Source organism: Lepeophtheirus salmonis, chromosome 4, assembly GCF_016086655.4.
Source record: "Lepeophtheirus salmonis chromosome 4, UVic_Lsal_1.4, whole genome shotgun sequence".
Lineage (NCBI taxonomy): Eukaryota > Metazoa > Arthropoda > Copepoda > Siphonostomatoida > Caligidae > Lepeophtheirus > Lepeophtheirus salmonis.
Genome location: NC_052134.2, coordinates 41,350,275 through 41,370,945, shown reverse-complemented (window position 1 = coordinate 41,370,945; position 20,671 = coordinate 41,350,275). Strand labels below are relative to the sequence as shown.

General features: G+C 29.8%; 1 long non-coding RNA gene and 2 other non-coding genes across 4 annotated transcripts; 2 read left to right on the top strand and 1 right to left on the bottom strand.

Moving 5' to 3' along the window:
- Nucleotides 1-1,207: 1,207 nt before the first annotated feature.
- Nucleotides 1,208-2,059, top strand: LOC121115951 (uncharacterized). Of its 2 annotated transcripts, XR_011779841.1 has the most exons (5): nt 1,208-1,350; nt 1,424-1,466; nt 1,538-1,648; nt 1,718-1,812; nt 1,922-2,059. It is a non-coding gene; the product is annotated as an uncharacterized lncRNA (long non-coding RNA). The 2 variants fall into 2 exon arrangements; XR_011779840.1 differs by lacking the exon at nt 1,922-2,059 and having other exon boundaries at nt 1,718-1,853.
- A 10,675-nt stretch (nt 2,060-12,734) lies between these two features.
- TRNAT-UGU (transfer RNA threonine (anticodon UGU)) lies at nt 12,735-12,806 on the bottom strand. The gene has a single exon. It is a non-coding gene; the product is annotated as a tRNA-Thr (tRNA).
- Nucleotides 12,807-20,318: 7,512 nt separating this feature from the next.
- TRNAT-UGU (transfer RNA threonine (anticodon UGU)) lies at nt 20,319-20,390 on the top strand. The gene has a single exon. It is a non-coding gene; the product is annotated as a tRNA-Thr (tRNA).
- Nucleotides 20,391-20,671: the final 281 nt, after the last annotated feature.

Below are 20,671 nucleotides of genomic sequence, written 5' to 3'. Positions count from 1 at the left end.
TCTCTGGAGCCTGAACAGAAAACGGCGACATCATCAGCATATAAAAGACATTTCTGAGGTATAATTCCTGAAGATATACTTTTTATCGTTGAATCCAAGTTTATCATCTCCCATAGACCATTCATTGCTATTTTGAAAAGAGAAGAGGAAAGAAGATCTCCTTGTCGAGCCCCTCTAAAGATAGAGAATCTATGAGAGGATCCCCGGAATACCAACTAATGTTTTGGAGTTTCGAAGTATTGCATAGATTTTTTCAATGAATCCCTCCGGAATGCCAAAGAGTGTCAATTGTTCGATGATGTATTTATGTGAAACTGAGTCAAATGTTTTCTCAAAATCCATGAGCACCCCCACATACTTACTTTCTGTTGAAGATTAAATAGCATCCTGAACTGAGCGTGGAATATTTTCTATGAGGCAAAGTTTTATAAACCCTTTTTGAGACGGAGAGATGATTTGTGGGAGATATTTCATTATTTGGCGATTAAGAATGCCTGTGAGTATTTTGTATGATTTATTAAAGAGAAATCTGCCTGTAATTTTAAAATCATATTTGTCTCTATTTATTTTTTTCAGGATCAACGTCAGAGAGCCACAACTCAAAAAGTCTGGGATAAAGTGCATTTCTTATATATTTCCTCGAAAACCTTCACGAGTATTGGTGATAGAAGTAAATCAAACTCTTTATAGTACTCGAAAGGCAGGCCCAAGGGGCCGGGAGATTTGTATTTCTTTCTATAACTAAGCAGAAAGCTGAGAACTCCTCCATAGTGTTTGTACCAGCAAAATTGCTGATTTTTCTTTCTCTTGTAGATGTTCCCATTTGCTGAATAGGAACGGTTTCCATTTCGTTGGATCCTTAATCAGTCTCCAACTTTAGTAGAAGTCACAGAGGTTTTTATACGTGCTGTCTGGACAGCCGGACAGGTTTGTGTAAAAATTGTTGTAATTTGGCAGGGTTCTTCTATGATCTCAACCATCGTTAGTCTAAGTGTAGATATTATCTTTGATTTGACCGCCTCCTCCATATGTTTGAATGAAGATTTTTCTTTCAAGTTTAAGTTTATCAATTCCTTCCTGGAGCGTGTCAGTGCCCCCTTTCTCTCGTATACCAGAAGCTCCTCTACTTTTAAGGATGAGGTAGATTCGTCTTTTTTCAAAGTCTGTATCTCAAGCATTTTTCTCATCTCTCTAGCTTTTTCTCTGCATTTTTGAATGAAGATCCCCCTCTCTTGAGGACTCATTAAGTTCAGGGTATCCCATGGAGACAAAAGTTCACTTTTCATCTTTAGGCCATAGTCACGAATGATCTCGTGTACATTCTGGCAGTCCTCGTTTTTCTGTTAAAAGGTTTTTTGGGGGGAAAGTCATTGCATGTGAGACCTACATTTTGTAAGTTATAATCTGTTATTATTTGTTCCAGATCTGAAGCACTATTTTTATTGTATGAACCATTATAACCCTGGGTAAATCTTTTGACTTAATTTTCGGGTTACATTAAAGTCCTCCGCTAATAATAAATCCTTTCCGTCCAAAGGCCCAACTCCTCCGACTAGTTTTGAGAATCATAGCTTAGGCCATAAACTGCAAACAATGTCGTTTGGTTTTCAAGGAAATCAAAGTCGACGACAACGTAATTACCTCCCGAGTAAAAAAAAAAACCCGAAATCCTAATTTGATTATAATTATTTTGCTGGTCTCCCTCTTTTCTTTTTAGTCTGGCTTTCCACCTGTGGAGGCATTGAGGCCTCAATCACAGTATGGGCTTTAATTTGAGTATTTTGGGCACCTAGGGGATCGTTTTTTTATCAGGCAATAGTATTCCTTATTCATGCGGCGTTCCGTCAATGGTATTTCCTTTATTTTCCTTTTTCAGAGGCAGGAGACCTCTGTCTTTTATATGATATATCTTCATTTCTAGGTAACATTGGTAATTTCTTTGGCACGCACCCGTCAGGGTCTTTACAGTTATGGATGTTAAGAAGAGGACCATCCTGTAAATGTTCTACACTCGACTCATCGCAACAGACTTGCTTAGTTTTTCGTGCCACCCGAGATTATTGAACTCTTTAACAAACTCAACTCCGGACGTTACAAGTATCAAATCAGATTGTAGGTTCTCTCACGGGGTATGGAAGAATTATTTACTTGGACTTCATCAATCTTTTCAGCTTCCCTGTCCGTTTGGATTTTATCGGTCATGGAAATATTCGAAGAAGGCAGTTCCGGAAGATTTTTTAATATTGGACGTTTTTTTTAATGCCTTGCCAGAGGGGACGTTTTACAACGACAGTGTGTCCCTCAGTTCTATCATCTGTTGGATTTTTCCAACTCTGGAAGAACGCTAACCAAGGAGCTAGCCATGATTTTAATCTTATAAAGGTAATCACTATCTTTTGTTCGGCAGACGCAGTATAGGCAAGGGATGAAAATGAGTACACGCTCACATTATTAAAGGAAAACAGGACGTCAACACGGGCGAATGAAAAGAAAATATATCCTAATAATAATCTCACTGTTATTTATCCCTGAGCTTTGACGGTTCAAAGCCACTCTCTGGCAATCCTACTGCGTAGCTGTAAGTCCAACCCAATCTCCATACTTTTAGGTTTCCGATGCTGTAAGAAAATCTTCACTACATTTATGCATTATCGAAGTTAACAATAATGACTTTCATTTCTGAGGATCTCTTCAAACATTTTTTTATATTTTTCATATTATTATGTATGATAATTGTTTCTTTTAAACTTTTATTTGGGCATTTGTTACATTTCAAAATGAATAATATAAGTTTATTTTAAGGATATTATGTTAGTTATTAATTAACTCATAATTTATATTATGTTTCATTATACAATTGTTTGTTTAAAAATATTTTTTTAGCATTTTAAGTTGCTGTTTTATTTTTTTTAGTTTTTAAAATGCAACATTTCTTTTTAATATATAAATACATTTGCATATTACATACATATGTATGTAAGACTGGAAAAAGGATATATTTACTTTACATTGTATATATATTTGTAAGGTTCATTCCTTTAAACATATAAAGAAACTACTTTTAATAATAATAATTTCTTACAAATGTATGTATCTACTATATATATGCAAATTTACTAATATATCACAGAAACTTGTTACTTTTGACTTATTACAAAATAGAGACAATATAACATTTCTTACTAGCACTTGAGTTTTTTTTTTTTTTTTTTTGAGAAATACTTATGTACAGTTATTTTCAATACAATTATATGTCAGTTTTTTTATTGTCCTTTGTGTCTTTAGTTGGATTTTAGGGCAGGATTGTTCAATTGTATCTATTTCATCAGTTTACAAGTTATTTTCTTGCAGTATTTATTTGTGGGTTTTGATTATGGTTTTATATCCTAAGCTGAAAATAACAAATATGTTATTTTCTTGACGAATTATAGACGGGACAGAATTTAACATAGCTGGGTTTCGTCTCTTTGAGATACAGTCCTAATCCAGTTGTTAGAAAGTATTTGAGCCGAAGACCTTAATAAGTGTTCATTTCGTCAGATAAACCTAGACCAGTGGCTCTAAAACTATGACATGGTTAAACTTACATACAATTAAATGATGGCGGTACTTGGAGATCTTGAACGAATGCACTAGATGAAAGGTCATCAAATGAAAAAGAAACAAATTGAAAATTTTCTGATTAAATTTAAACATTTCCGAGTAGAAAACCAAAAGAAACGACTCTAAATCTCTCAGCTGCTCTAATTGCAAAACTTAAATTTAATTAAAAAAACAGATATTTTGCGCATAAAAAAATATATGTTCATAGTGGCTATTGATGTACATATTTGATAAAGTAGGTGTCAATTATATCATGTGAAAAAGTAAATTTAAGGAGGCTTACAAGTAACCCTAATGATAAAAAAGTATAATCGATGATCTTTGAATCTTTTTTTTGAATATTTAGAAGTAGCTTCATGGCCTTAAAGTCTTCAAATTTTAATATTATCTATATATTTGATTACAGTTTTTTTATTATTATTAAAACAAATTTAGTTAAATCAAAATTTTATCGAACGTATTTCATAAATTTTTATTAACACTAAGTATATATCTGTGTAAAAGAACGATAATAGTATTTTTTTAAAATAGATTTCTACCTATCTCTCTGATCGTACCACAGCTGAAAGATTTGACTGATATATACTAATATTTGAATGTAGGAAAATAAAGCAAAACGTTATAACGCAAATCAAAAAAGTATTCTTAAAAATAGTTAAAACTCTCAATCATTTATCTAAAAGAACAATTTTGAACCTCCGTATCTCTAATTTTTCACTAAAAATAACATAATTGACACCATATTACAGGTTGATGCAACCAAAGTTTTACAGAAAAGGCAGAATGTCCTTATTACTATATGCCATGTACAAGACATTGTTAAGATTATAAACTTCTTCAACATTAACAAGTCTATTGTCTGGTGAGTCAAGATTGAACTGAAATAGTCTGGAGGGGATTATGAATCAAAAGCAAAGCTATGGACTTAGAAAATAACAGCTAAGAGTATTTTATTTGGCAACAAGACTCTGCCCCATGCCATACCACAAAGAAATGATGGGGACTAATCTGATCAAGAAAATTACTTCTATGATCTCTCTAGTTTGGGGCTCAGCTCAGTGAAAACTTTGGTACTCACCCCTGTATTTGGAAATGACTCAAGCATTGATATAATTCGGCAAAATATAAATAAAAATTTAAAGGGCCCTTCAATTTTAGAAGAACACGTAATCACACGAGATATTTTAACAGTTCATAATTTCAATTCGGAAGAATTGCTCAACGATGGTAGAATAAGATTTCCACTTGTTAATTCTTCAAAATATTATTCAATGCTATGCCGTGATACGTTAAGACGGCTCCTTAAACTTAGATGCAGCTGTGAATTGATTATGGGAGCTTCATAGTAAGTGTTTGGGCTTCTCTATGGGTCGGAAAAGAAAAATAATGTCTTCTCTGAGGGGAATAAAGGATGATAAAAAGTTTACCGTCCAGTTAGGTCTTGTTCTTTTTGGAATTTCGAAGATAAAAGGCTGATCTTCTGAGGTAACAAGGGCTCTGGACTTTGCAGTTCTTAATTGTAAAGCCCTCATCACCAGCCGACTAACTAACTATCAGCCTATTCGGGAGGATGAGTTGAGAGGTATCATCTTGGTAGCTTCAGCCCGCTATGTCTCTCTCACAATGAAAATTCCTAAATCAGAGTGTGAGTAATGGAATTTTGCAGGGGAAGAAATCTTGTACCTTCCATCAACTTCACGGAATCATCAAAGTATTTGAAAAGTGTGTGAAAAATTTTATCAAATATTTATCATTTGCATGTTTACTTTTGTTTTTTTAAAAGATTGATTTTTTGAGTATTAGTTGAAATTCTACCCTGGAGCATTAAATATAAGCTATAAATATAGAGACTAAATATAATTCCTTCATCTTTTTCTATTGGTTAATTAATTTATCAACATTAATAATTAAAGGAGGAATAATTATAGCTGGAATAGTTAGAGAGTCTTTGATTTGGTCAAGAATAAATTGTTTGTGTCATTTGATAGCTAATTAATTAACAAATTACATTTATTTTCGGGTTAATATCCCCCTGCTGAAAATAATCAAAAAAACTGACTTTGGCAAAGTTTGAGGCATTTCAAATCATTTTTTGTGTGTAGAAGCCATTTTATTTAAAAAATAGATGGATTTTTCAATGTAAATGGGCTGTTTAAAGTTATCTTATTAAGTTATTGTTCATACAATAATATTGTATCGTTCCTTATCTAGGAACGCTGTCCAATCCGATTTGTCTGTCCTTCGAAGAAGGCAAAATTAGTATATCGTTTATATATGTATATAAATAAAGGGTGATCATTTTGGTAAGAATAGAAAATCGTGCGAGGAGAGGAAAAGGAATAATGTGCCTTTAGTCCCCTGTCTAGAATTACAAGCCACTCATTATCCTCATCTCATATCAAGAGTATGGATATTCATCTATAAAATCAAGTTAACGATGAATACATCAAGTCAGACGTTAACTTTGATCTCACAAAGATGCTTATTGCATGTAATAAATCCATTGCTAATCATCCTACGTTCAAAAAATTCATGGGTAAATTCTTCCCTTCCCGAGGAACCATTATTAATTAATAGAGGATGGTGGTAATGATCCCATTTATAGAGATACCCCCATTGTAAATTGTGAAGTTAGATAATTTTCAGCCTGTTGAGAGGCAATTACGAAATTGAACTCTAAATTTTGTACCATCTAACAGTAAGTATTCATATTTTTTTAAATCTAATCATAAAATATGATTCTATTTTAGCCAAAATTATCAAGAATTATGATACACAACTCATTAAATGGCAAAAACAAGTGCTTAAATGTTCACAACAACGGGAGTAGTAGCTTTGGATGGTTCGCAACTAGTTTATCTGACATTAGTTTCTTCACTTAAAGACTTGGGTATGATCATTAGGTTTTCCAATATTACATAGTCAATAAATATTACTTTTTTATCACTTAAGGATTAGCTATAGTTGATAAGCCCCAAGAAATGGTGTTCAGAAAACTCATAAAAGGCAAAAACAACTACTTAAATGGTAACAACAACGGGGGTAGTTACATTGGTTGTAGCATTATAATTAGCAATTGTGCGTATCCTTCATGACAATAGTATTCTGTTATACAAGCATAAATAATGGGGGAAATCTTTTTTGATGCCCTTAATAAGGAGTAATATCGCCGGACATTACTACATAAATAGCTTTTGCACTAAATCTTTACGATGGATTTAATTCTAACATTTTTTTATTAGTATATTTATTGTCTAATTTTATGATTTTGACATTTACTTTATTATTAATAATTATTTAGATCTCATCCGTTGAGATATATCTATCATGTGCACAATTGTATATAGCAACTTCCACATAAGGAAAAAAGGGGATGATGATCTTTTTGATTAAACTCCACGTCTGGCTTTTGTTTAGCAACTTAAAGTTATGACATATTTAACTGAATTCATGTCAGAACAAGAAAATATTATTTGGGTCAATCTATTATTTCAATATTCTGTATTTATAATTTATTGTTATTAGTTATATGATTATAATTGTTTAATTTTGTATATTTAACATAAATGTATGATGGTTTATTTTTTAGTATGTAGATTATATTTGAATTAAGCCTTCTTTTGAAACTTGGAACTTCAAATAAATTTCGAAATACTCTACTTTGTCGTTTCATTAGTTATTATTCTGCGAATATGGTTCATAATGAATTACAATTTCATGGAGTGTGACGTTTTCAAATATACTGTAACGAATAAAAAACTTCTTAAGTCGTATAAACGTATACGTAGTAAGTCTTGATTAAACATTTTGTTAATAAATACTTTAGTTATACCCTCAAAAATCATAATAAAGCAGGCATATAATAATCACATCAGTATTTTAAACAATGATACCATAAGTCTTTCTCCCCCTTCTCCTTGCTCGCGTTTTTCTCTACAGAATTATCAACATTAAGCCTATAATGTTTATTTATGTACTTTTTACGCAATTGCTCCGGTGTATTTGTATATGCATGTTCTATGTAATACTAATATATAAACCAAATAAAAAATATTGAAAAAAAATAAATATTGACCTGTTTCTCAAAAACAATTACATTGTTGGATCCAATGTTTGGACTCCAAACTCTTGTTTGTGTGGGGAGTAGTTGAGCAATACACCAACAGATCCTCTTGCAACACAAAAAACCGATATAAGGTCCAGGATCCGGGAAGAGTTCCAGAATCTTCCACAGAAGATAGTCATCAAGACCTACTCTCGTTTCCAAGGTAGAGTCGAGGCTGTTATTGACGACTAAGGCTATTATTCAAAAAATAATAATATAAAATTTGATTAAGCTTTCATTCTATATTTGTTATTAAAGTCAAAATGATTAGTTTAAAAGAAAATCCTTTTAAAAAAATCATGTTGATTGTTAAATATGGGTTACACCCTGTAAATAAAAATAAAAGCTAAAATCAATTGATAAATATCTTACAATATATAAAAAATTATTAATTTATTTTGCAACTTTGATTAAAATTCTTACTAAATGTCTAATAATAATGGAAATGAGTGAAATGAAGGATCTTATTTTGTTAACTTACATTTATTTGTGTTTTTTTTAGTTGCTTTACATTATAGCAAAAATAAAAAATAAAATATATAACATTTTTTTTAAATTGCCCTTAAAAAAAAATTAATTTTGATTGATTTTTTTGGTCTAATTTTAAATTTTCTTATATTTTAGTTAATAAATAAGCAATGTAAAATTGGATAAAAAATGTTCAAAATCTAATATTACAAAGATGATTATTTGACTAATTGTAAAGATTAACTAATTTTTTAGAGGCAAGGAGATTACTCCCAATTTTTAATACACTTCATATCCAATGTATCTTATTAGTATTTATTACATATTTAGTCATTTAATTGACTGATTTATACTGGCTTGTAGTCAAAACAAATAAAAATACATCATTAATATTTCATATGCTGTTTTTATTAATTTATCTTAATTTGTATTTTTTATAGTTAATTTACGTCAAAGTATAGCTTTGATTCGAACTTCAAATATTTAGTGTTAAAAATGGGATTCAAATAGAGTTTCTACATGTAAATAGTTTTAGATATAAGTTAATAAAACAGATAACAGTCTCTATTGTATCCCTAACATGCCTATCAGCAAATAATATATACTGACATGATCATTGACTGAATGTGGACTATTTTCAAACTACAAAAAACAACTATTAGTTAACTTAAATTAATGTTTCTAAAATAGAAAACGCTAAACTATTTATAAGAACAAGATTTTTGTTCTTATAAAATTAAAATTGTTAATGGTTCAAAGAAACCCAACTTCCCAATTAATGTTGCCAAACAAAAATACTCTATTTAGGTCAAATTGAGTAATATTTAAGAGAAATATAATTCGATTAAATTTATTTTTTACTGTATAAATTTTAATGAAATTAAATTTACAATGTTTTATATTATGTAAAATGCTTTAACTGTAATAATGGGAAAATACATCATTAAAATAAATCAGACATTATTCAAATGTATTTTGTACAACAGTATGTGTATTTTCCCTTGAATAAATTTTAGTAATGAAAGAATAAAATAATTATTGTAGCAGCTATGCATTTTATTCATTACATTAAATCATTTCTTTCAATTAATTTGATTAATTTAAAGTGCATTTTTATTTTAATCGATTTTTTTTTTTTTTTTTTGATTTTTTTTGCATTTAAAACTTCAATTAAATTGCTTAAATTCTCCTCATATGTATGTATGCACATTAGGATGTTTCATTAAGACAAACTATAACAAATGTTTGTTCCTTGTACATTTCCGAGTCTTATCAACCAAAATGTCAACCCATTCCAAAATCTATCCCCCTCCATCATTCAAAATCCCATAATTGACCCATTTCAGTCCAACCTACTTTATTTAATTTTAACACAATTATTCGTCTCATCAGCATGAAACTTGCACAAACATTCTTACAGAGCAAATTAACCATATTAGTTATTTCTCTTTTTGATTTTTATTAATTTTTTTAATAGAAACTCTTTGACTATCATTATGTCCTTCTAGATATCGCAAAAAAATTGCATTTTTGAAGTTTTGCAAAAAAAAAAAAAAATCAATAGGTTTAGTATAGTTTGTTTGAGCTCAATAGACTTATTCTATTATTGATTAATTTTAGACTCTTTTGAATGCACTGTTAAATATACTTTGCTGGGCAAAAGAGAGTACCCATTTCTAATACATAATGGTTCACTGTAAAATGAATGTGGTAAAACGGTTGTGGACAAAATTGTTGGCGTAATATCATTGTATAGTTGAATCGTGGTGTATATTATCAATACGAGACAAAATTGTTATGGGTAATATCATCGTGAAGCAATTTCACTATAAGCAATATATTTGTGAGTAACTTTATTGCAAGACAATATTATCGTGAGCAATTTCATTTCAATTATATAATTATCAAACTATTATAAGATAAAAAAAAATCCAACGCACCCGCCTCTTGCATAATCATTCACCCCTTTCAATATACAAAAATACACCTGGCCTCAGGTTGTGCAGGTGAAGTACTTGGCCACAAGGCAGTTTAAACTCCTCGATTATAAGCATCAAGAATCCCTTCTAAAATGCTGTACTACACCCAGGCTCATGGGTTGTGCAGGTGAATTTCTGGTCGCAAAAGCAGGTTAAGTTTCTCCACTTTTTGAGGGTTGATTGTTAACCGTACTCATTTCACAAAAAAATATTGTTTATGTCAAAAATAACGATCATAATCGAAGGACATATATTATTTCTAAAAATTACTTTTTTTTATATATATAATACAGAACACGCACAATATATGTGCCCAACATATTAAATTTAGTATGTCAATATTTTGCAATGTGTGTAATTTTTTTACAGAAAAATGGTATTCCATGTATGAATAACAAGTTTAATAAAACCCATTTCAAGAAGTTTTATATTTTTAAAGAACTGCAGCATTAAAAAATGGAGGCTTTCCATAACAATGATGTTTTAATTGTTAATTCTTTATTTTTGTATCTCAAAAAATTTAAAAACCCCGCCATAAATACTTTACCTAACTAATTTTTACTTTTTAGGCCAAGTAATGGGAGCAAAAGGCTTGGGATAGAACAACTTCACCAATATGATGTATAAATACATGATTTTGATGGTGAATTATTTTTTTGGGGGCTCTATAAGTGATCCATTTAATCTGAAGTTTGCTAATGGAAAAGGTTCCTCAAAGAGTCCCTCTAAGTTGAAACACTCTAATGTAAATATATATAAAAACAATATTGTAGCTGAAACTTCAATCAATTCACATAAAGTAAAATAATAAAAAATAGATTTATTTTTTATTTTCCCATATCTAATTTCCCTATAAAATTAATTTGATTAAAATCTAAACTATTTAAATGTTTGCATTTATATATGATTAGGACATTTTATTTTGTATCAACGCTTTCAATAGGTATTAAAATAGATAATATGTACATATCAATACATTTCAAAATTACTTTTAGTGTAAATATAACAATTTGGATTTTAATATTATCTCTCTGAACGTATAACTAAACCAAAGAATAAAGATGTGTAAAGACGCTGTTTTTTTCTCTTTTAGCTGTGTTTTTATATATTTGAATTCGAGTTGTTAAAATTACTATTTATACAATAAGAAATTAGTATCGCTAACCATCTATGAAGAATTGTCAATAGCAACAGACGCTTTTATTTTTGAAAAAATATATTTAGAATGGTTCAAATAAAAAATCAGTAGTCAATTATTTTAATTTTGGAGTGTGATAAAATTTATAAAAGAGGGAGTTGCATGATACGTACGTTGAAATAGAGAACATAAAAATAATTCACTTATTTTAATGGTAAGTAGCCCAAAATTGCATTACAAACAGTCATTGATTAAATAAATCCTTGTTCATAGGGAGCCCCATTCAATGCCCCCTAAGAACATAAATATCTGATTGTTAATTATATAACTAATATATATTTATTTAAATATGAGTCGTTTTCTCGAGAATAAATTAGATATTTTACTACTCATCTAAGTATTAATCAAGTAACCAAATGAGTTTATTTTCGTCATTTGTATGTTGCAATCATGATCTGACAACATTTTTAAAATAAATCTACTCAATCACTTATCAGAACAATTACTACTTATTATGAAGGCAAAAATTGTCGAAAGATAGACCGTATGCGGCATAAGTCCTAGTAAACTTTTTAAATAGATAATAAATAACCTTTAAATTTCGCGAAAATTTCATAAAAAGGGAGAAATAATAAAAAAAACCCGTTTCCTTTTAGGTGTTTATTGAAGAAATAAAATCAGCCATAGGTCTTTTATGAGTTACAAAATACAGAAATGGAAAAACTTCGTCATAAAATGTAGCCGATGACAATCTCTCCGTGATTGCACGTAACTTCGGGATCAGTAGGATCACTGTATACAACGCCAAGAAGCTCTACAACGAAACTGTATCCTTTTTGATCGTCACAAGCCGGGAAGACCAAAATCGGTCAACACAGAAAGCCTCATAAGGAGTGTGAAGCCAAAGATAGACGCGAACCTTGTGACAACATATGCCAAATGGCCAGGGACCTCAGAGTTCACGAAACGGCTGTCCAGTGCATCTTTAATGAGGATTAGGGCCTCAAGTCTAGGGCTGTTACAAAAGTTCAGGGTTTGTCGGTTTTACAAAGACAAAAGAGGCTGGAACGATCGAAGGTCTTCCTTAATAAATTGAAGAAACTCAATAGGAATGCTCTCATTTTTTCGCATGAAATTTTTTAAAGCCGACCAGTCAGTGACTCCCACAGTCTTCGGTACATCATTAAGACCCCCACAGACCCCCTCCCGATTTTTTTTTGAAAAATAATTGAAATTAAAATATCTTCCATCTCCTTTCTAATAACTTTTTTTTGTATCATTAATATTAAGCCTAGATTTCTCTTTCTTTCTAATAAAGTAAAAAGTGTCCAAGGACTGATGACGCATTTTTCTAATAACTATTGCTGACTTAAGTATAAAATTTGTGGATAATTTAAATTTACTTTTCATTACCTAATAATTGGCTAATTTAAAAACTAAATGCCTCCAGAGAGGATCGAACTCTCGACCCCTGGTTTACAAGACCAGTGCTCTGCCACTGAGCTATAGAGGCTTGTATGACTGAGAGGGTTTTTAAATTTATGTTTGATTAATTTCAATTAATGTTAATCAAAAATTATTTATTTGAATTGAACACCTGTACACCATAGAAAAATAATTGTATATAAGTGGCAAGTATTTGTAGTTGCCTTAGTTAGACAAGCAGTTAATAAATACTGTGATTTTGAAAAACTTAATAACGACGTTGTATTTGGTGTAATTGCAGATATGTTATAATCTGAAGGAAAAAAATGAGCTCAATTTGACTTCATTTAATTCATCACATCCCAAACTATTTGAATCGTCATCTTAATTTTATTTTCAAGAAAATCTATTCAGGCTATTAAATTTATGACTGTTTCAGTGTTATTAATAAATATGGATCTCATATATATGATAAGTCCATATTAATACATCAAAAAATAATTAATCAGCAGAACAATTAATAAAAAAAGGTTAAAACATTTAACACTATTTAACTCATGGAAGGATAGGGCAGGAGGTAGATATTTGATACTATTGATTAAAGTTTTATTTTTTTAAATCCGCTACGATTTTCAAATATGACGTAATTTTGAAATATAAATATTTCAAATAAAACTAAAGGAGAATTAATATGAATATAACATAGTTTAAATTTTCAATGTCACTTTGTGAAATGAAAAAAATAACTTTCATATTTCTATATTTATAGATCTATTGAGATTAAGATATCTTCCATTTCTTCCCTTAAAGTTGCAAATATGACGTTTTATAGCATAATAAATAAAAAAACTAATGATTATCATTTTACCCGTGGCAGTAGATTACTAGTTAATTGATGAATTAAATTATTTTACAACTTATATTTTTGATGTACGTTGTATAAGTATTGGTAAATGAAAAACACAACCAAAAAACAATATGCTATTGTTAAAAATATTAATAGATGTTATATGCAGAAAAATAGACAAACTAAAAATCAAACGATATTGAAAATATTAATATTAAATAAAACAATAGATTCAACAAATTATCAGCAACAAATGTAAATTATACCTATACAAAATAGAATTAGACATTTTTATACATAAATAAATATACTAATTCACAGTATAGAATATGCATTGCGAACAAAAATATCAATAAAAGAGAAACACATTATCTTTAAGAGTCTAGAATCATCTACAACTTGTTTTCAAATAACAAAAGAGACTCTCAAGTGATAAGGAAATAAGCAGTGAAGTTAAAATGTCCAGTTTTTATAATTGTCAAAATAAACCGTACATCACAAACTCCATCTTATAAATGGAATTTATATTATTATGATTGAGATGAGTAGTTTCTGCATTAGATATATAATGGACACTGAAGGATTTGTATCAATGAAATAGTTTTCTTAGAGTAGGAAACGTAACGGAGTCTACTTAGGAGGAATATACTTATGAATTTCAATTAATATCTGTGGATGGAAAATGATAACTCTTTTTGTTCCAAGTAAGCTAGATTTAATGAGATATTACCTCTACCTTAAAAATAAACATTCCAATGGAGTAAGACTTTCAAGAAAAGAACATCTTCAAATCGTCGAAACAATGTCAATGAATATTAAAAGTATTTGGGAGATGGCTAGCATCCCTTCGCACGACATCAATTACCTCAAGCAAAAGTTGACAAATACTTGGTTCTCATCAAGGACCAAGTAAAGAAGATGAAAAAGAGAAAAAAAAGATGTCAGATCTTTTTGATATTGCTTTATGTTCTTGCTATAAGACTAAGAAAATTAGTTATTTTAAAGTGAACATAAGCAAATGTGATTCCTTCAAAAAAAATACCACAGAATGAATTTCATTTCTACATGGATCAAAACTTTTTTAAGAAACTCATGATCACTTCATCCATTGACAAGGCAGCAAGTCAGTCCTATGGAGATAATTATACGAAATTTGTTCGAAGGCAAGAAAGAAAAGATGAAATGGAAAAACGAACAGAGAAAAAAAAAAGAAAGAATTACTACTTTGGACAAAGAAAAAGAAGAATCTAAACAACAAAATTACATTTTTGGTGATTATAGAAGCAATTAGGATTATTATGATACGCCAAATAATCAAGTATGCCAACCAGCAGTACAAAGACACAATATCGAACTCTAAGAATCTAGCAAAATTCTTATTAGGTATGGTCCTTCAGTTCGTTCTGCTGCAGCATATGAAAATGCATTATTAAGAGATATGAAGCTAGCTCCTGCCCAAAATTTACTTTCAACATCGAAAGTGGTTAGACAAGCAAAGAAATATCTAAATAATATTAATCTAATTGCTGAAGAAAAAACTGCAGTAAATACAGATCACAAAGGTGGCATCATTAGGCTTCTTGAGCAAAAATTAGACACTCCTTTACAATGGATTATTTGCATGCTCCATTTTAATGAATTACCCTTCAAAAAAGTATTTGAATTTTATCATGGAAGATCAACAGGACCTAACACATTTAGAGGAGAATTAGAAATTCCTATATCAAACTTTTCATGCCTAACGGATCCAATAAAATATGAATCCATCAAAGGATGCATTCCAAACGTCGATGACTCTTTTAAAAACAAACTCAGTAGGGATCAAAAGTACTTTTTAGAAATTTGTACAAATGTTCAAAATGTACCACATTCAATCACAAAGCCTTTCCTAAAAAAACATCCAGGAACTGTCCACAATGTTAGATGGATTACTACAGCATCCACTCTTCTGAGACTCTATATCCAAACCAAAAATCCATCAGAAGAACTTAAAAGAATGGTAGTGATCATTCTTAATATTTATGGACCAACATTCGTAAACATTAAAAAGAATCATCACGTTAGATATACTTCTCAGCACTATTTCTTTGCATTGCATCAAGTACGTCAGCATCTTACAAAAGAGGAACGAGATGTAGTTGCAAATTAATTCAAAGTTAACTGATTCGGTGCACCCCAGAAGCTATACTTTTAGGCGCTTTATTTGACTTGGACAAAAATACCAGAAGGACGACAGTCAATATAATCATGAAAGACAGAGAAAAAAGAAAAACTGGATCAGTTAGTCAATATATTCGCCCAACTTGTTACTTAAACTTCAATGCAAAAAGTTATTTGGAGTTAGTTGATTTATCATCGAACCCAAATAGTTTTTTAACGAAACCTCCTTTAACTTTTGATATTAAAAAAGAAAAATTTCTGAAGTGCATTGAAGGATAACTTTTGGCTTTACCAGATATCCCGTGCCATTTCCAAAATGTGGAAAGATGTGTCGCATCAACTACTAAAGAAGCTAAAATAACACCGGATGAAAGAACTAGACATCATAGATTATTAACAATTTATCATTCAATATAAAAAATATTAAAGAACTTTCAAAAGTCAGATTATAAAGCTTTGGATAGTGATAACTAATTATCAATGTGACTCTTACAATCCTTTTTCGATATTTTTATACACATCAAAAATAATATTATCTTATTTGTTTTTGTTATTTTTTAAAAGCTTAGAATAAGAATATAACTTATATTACAAATGTTCTTATATGTGTATTGTACATAGTTTAGTTTACTATTATTTGTTGGAAGTAAGTATACGAAGGACGAAGAATCGCAACGCGCTTTATATTACTCTACACTATATTTCTTTGATAAGGTCCACAAGTGTAGTGAAAAACCTCGTTTTTTAATTAACAAAGCGATTTTTTTATAAAATAAAAAATGTTTTTACAATTGTATTACATTACAAAAAAAAAGTTATTGTGCATGTTTTGCTTATTTTTGGAGAAGTTTTAGAACTAACTGGAAGTAGCCTTTCGAATTTTTGCCGCAGGAAAAAAATATTGCAGGACATTCTTACCCATACTAAACCTCAACTCATGGTGGAAACGGATTTTGGATTAGTAAAAATTGGTTTCGTAAGACACACTCTAATATACATATCAAAAAATACACGCGAGCAGAAGCATCAGCTCAATAATATTTTTGAATAAGTGTGTACTTAATATTTTAGAACTGCACGATCACTTGAGCTAAGAATCAGCAATGTATCAAGCAGCGAGTTTAACTAAAGCTAGCACGTCATACTAAAAACGTTAAGAAAGGGGAGTTTGCGTATATACTATTAAAGCAAACTTTGTTACTCTTTATGTTTCTTCATTCTAAGCAATGTCAGGTACTCTCGATAGGGTATTAATGATAGCATACAAATTTTTTTTTAGTTTCCTTGCATTAAAGTATAATTTCTTAGGGTAAATTTGCTAAAGCCGGTTAATGAGAGTTGAACTTACGACTGTAGTTGATAGTAAAAATACTTTAATATTTTTGGAAATTGTACTATTGGAGATCCTTTTTGAGGGTTTAACAGTATATTATTTACAAAAAAAAAGTGTTCCTAATTCACGACAAAAAAACATATTATTTTTTATTTACAAAAGTCTAGAATGTTTGAAATACTTGCAGAATAAGCCAATATCTCTCCTTCATTAGCTTAAGTAAAATAAAAACTTGCTAATTTGATAAAAATATATAAAAGAGATTTAAAAATAAGCAAAATGTTAATTTTCATTTAACAAGCAAAGTTTTTTTTTTTTTTGACAATGTAATATTTTGTGATGTATTTATTTATATTTTTACAGGTTTTCAAATCAGTCCAATAATTGTTGATTGACGTTTATTGATGATAGAAAAGTCAAAATATAAATATTATTAGAAAATCTTAATAAATACATACATAATGTTCTATAGGTTATTGGAACAGTACTGTTTTAAAAACAGTACCCCGGGTCGAGAGTTTCACCCTCTCTGGAGGCATTTAAGTTTTTTTGAATTGCAATATAATAAGAAAATTAATTTAAAGATAAAATAATCCATAACTTTTCTATTAAAGACAGAAATATACGCAAAATAATAATGATTTGTAGACTCCAGAATAAATGATATTCTTTTTTTCATAATTACACAGTATTATGAGAGAGGTATATAAATTGTTTCTTTCTATAGAGGTGTTCAATTCACTTACACATATAATATTTGATTAAAGTTAATTAATTATATGAAAGTGAAATACATTTTTTTTTTAAATAATTGCACGGGATATCTCCTCTGTAGTTCAGTGACGGAGCACTGTCTTTGCAATCCTATATGTAGTTTTTTATTTTTTAAATAAACTATCATTAAAAATGATTTTGACGGTTAATTTATCCATTCGTTTTCTTTTGAATTAAAAAAATGAACACTAAATAACAATTATAGATAATTTAAAAACTTAGCAGAAAAATCTATGTGTAGCATTTATTTGAACAATTATTGCTTCTATACTAAGCAGTAAGCACCAAGTAAAAAATATAAAGAATGATTGAAAGCTTTATTCTTCAAATGTTCTCACACCATTAATCCACAATTGTTTAATGGACTTATGAAAATGAATATAAATAAACTCTTTATCAAAGATTTTTGAAAAAAAAACTCACAGTTGTAAAAAATAATTAACTAATTATTTTATTATTAAATCATATTCCTTTTGTAAAAATAATTAAAAGATAGTTGTAATATCCAATTAATTTTATTATTAACTTATGTATTAAATGTGAATGTCTAAGTGTGTGTTTGTCCTTCAATCCAATTTTGGTATTTTGGTTTTTAGAAGGGTTCTTTGATGATCCAGAAGTAGCATGGAAGAATTTAACCTACCTCAGGGACCCACAGCTCATATACATAACCCGTAGATGGGGTGTATTCTAGCGTGCTAGAAGGGTTTCTTGGTTCTTAGAAATACGGCAGTGGTGCAGCTCTTCACCTGCACAACCTAAGAGATGAGTGTATTTTGGGATATTAGGTGGGTTCCATGATGTTGAGGAAGGTGGGGCAGAAACATTTGACTTGCCTCAGGGGCAGCAGTTCATCTGCACAACCCGTGAACTAGGATGTATTATAGAATATTATAAGATGGTAGAGTTTAAACTGGATTTTGGCTCATCGCTTCACCTGTTCAACCTGAGGGTTTTTTGATGCTCAGGGAAGTGGATATGGAAAAATTTAATGCGTGTTAGGGACCAGAAGCTCCTATACACATCCCCTGGGCAGAAATGTGTTCTATCATATTAGAAGGGTTCTTGGTGTTTATAAATACGGAGGCAGTGCATTTTAAAGTGTATTTGGCTCAGTACTTCACCTGTACAACCTGAGAGCCGGGCTGTATTTTGGTATATTAAGAGGCTTCCTTTATGCTTAGGGAAGCGGCTGCGAGACAGCAAGTTCGGCGCTTGAGACAGAATAAAGCAACTACTTCCTCATTGTGTAAAGGAAGAGTGCCTATATAATGCCTTTTTATAAGTATATTCATACTCATAAAACCAACATTAAAATTATTCTTAAAATTTTACGGTCTTTATTTTTTATAAAGGAGAATTCTTTTAAATCTATTTTAATTTATTACTGTCTCGTGCAACGCCGGGCAAGCCTACTCTAGTATTTATCAATTTCGATATCTTGTTAGTTATTTATCTAACAATCAAGAACTCTATAATTGGTGGCAGTGGTGGTTATCCCAATATCTTTGCTTGCAAGGAGACTGAGATAATATTGATCCAAACTTATGAAAGAAGTGGTTCTAAGCCTATATCATGAGTCAAAGAATCAAGATTCAACCATCGATTTGAATAATCTTTAATTATTGTATTGGAACCCAAAACAATATATCCCATGGAAATGACCTCTACTTCGTTATTAAAAAAATTCCAAAAGCAATTATAATACTTAAGAGTGGAAAAAAATTAGGATATTCAGGAACGTACTGGAATATAATGAAACCACATTCGGAATATGAAAGAATAAGTAAAGACCAAAAAAGGAAGAAAACGACAAAAGCAAATGTCACAAAACGAAATTTAATACTTTTATTTATCCAAGATGTCGGATGGTGGTACTTAAAATAATTATACATGATATCTATCAAAGTTTTCATTGAATTGTATTACTTTTCTAAAGTTAAAACTCTTTCGCCCACAAAATAGATACCTACTGATGAACATGGAATGAATTATTAAAAACTTTCAAAATCATGATTTGAAATATCAACGAAAGTTTCCATTGAATTTTAATACTGAGCCAAAAGTAAAAACTTTAACTAGAAAAATGTTTATTGGTCGCATATAATGTGTTCATGTACTACAGAATGAGATCGTAACATTTTTTGAGTTATCCATTTCAAGAATCTCACTTTAAAGATCATTAAAAAAATCGAATTTAAATTCAGATTTGATTCATAATTAATAAAGACTTCATCTGTTCCTTTTTCATCTAAAAAAAAAAAAAAAAAATCATCATCGGGTAGTGGTCGTTTCATCGAAAAATTATTAATCATCTATAAGGGTGAAAATCTCCTTCACTTATTTATACAACTATACAGTTTTATATATTATGGAAAGTCTATATCTTATCTTTGTGTTCAGGTGTTCAATTTATTTAAATATTTTTTGATTAACGTTAATTATTGATAAAAAAAATATTTGTTATATCAATTATCATAACAATTGCCTCTATAGCTCAGTGGCAGAGCACTGGTCTTGTAAACCAGGGGTCGAGAGTTCGATCCTCTCTGGAGGCTTACTTTTTATTTACTTTAAAATAAAAAATTATTTTGAAAATTAAATAATCCAATATTTTTTTACTGAAGTCACAAATAGACTGTAAATAATAATTATAGATAATTTGCAAATTTTTATTTTATAAATTTTTGCTTCTTTACTAAAAAGTCATTGTAATTATAAATATTCTGATAAATGATTAAAAGGTTTCTTAAAACTAATTCCACAATTGCAACTTTCAACTGAAAATAATAAACTTCTTTTGAAACTTTCTTTTAATGTTCATGTAATTGATTAGATG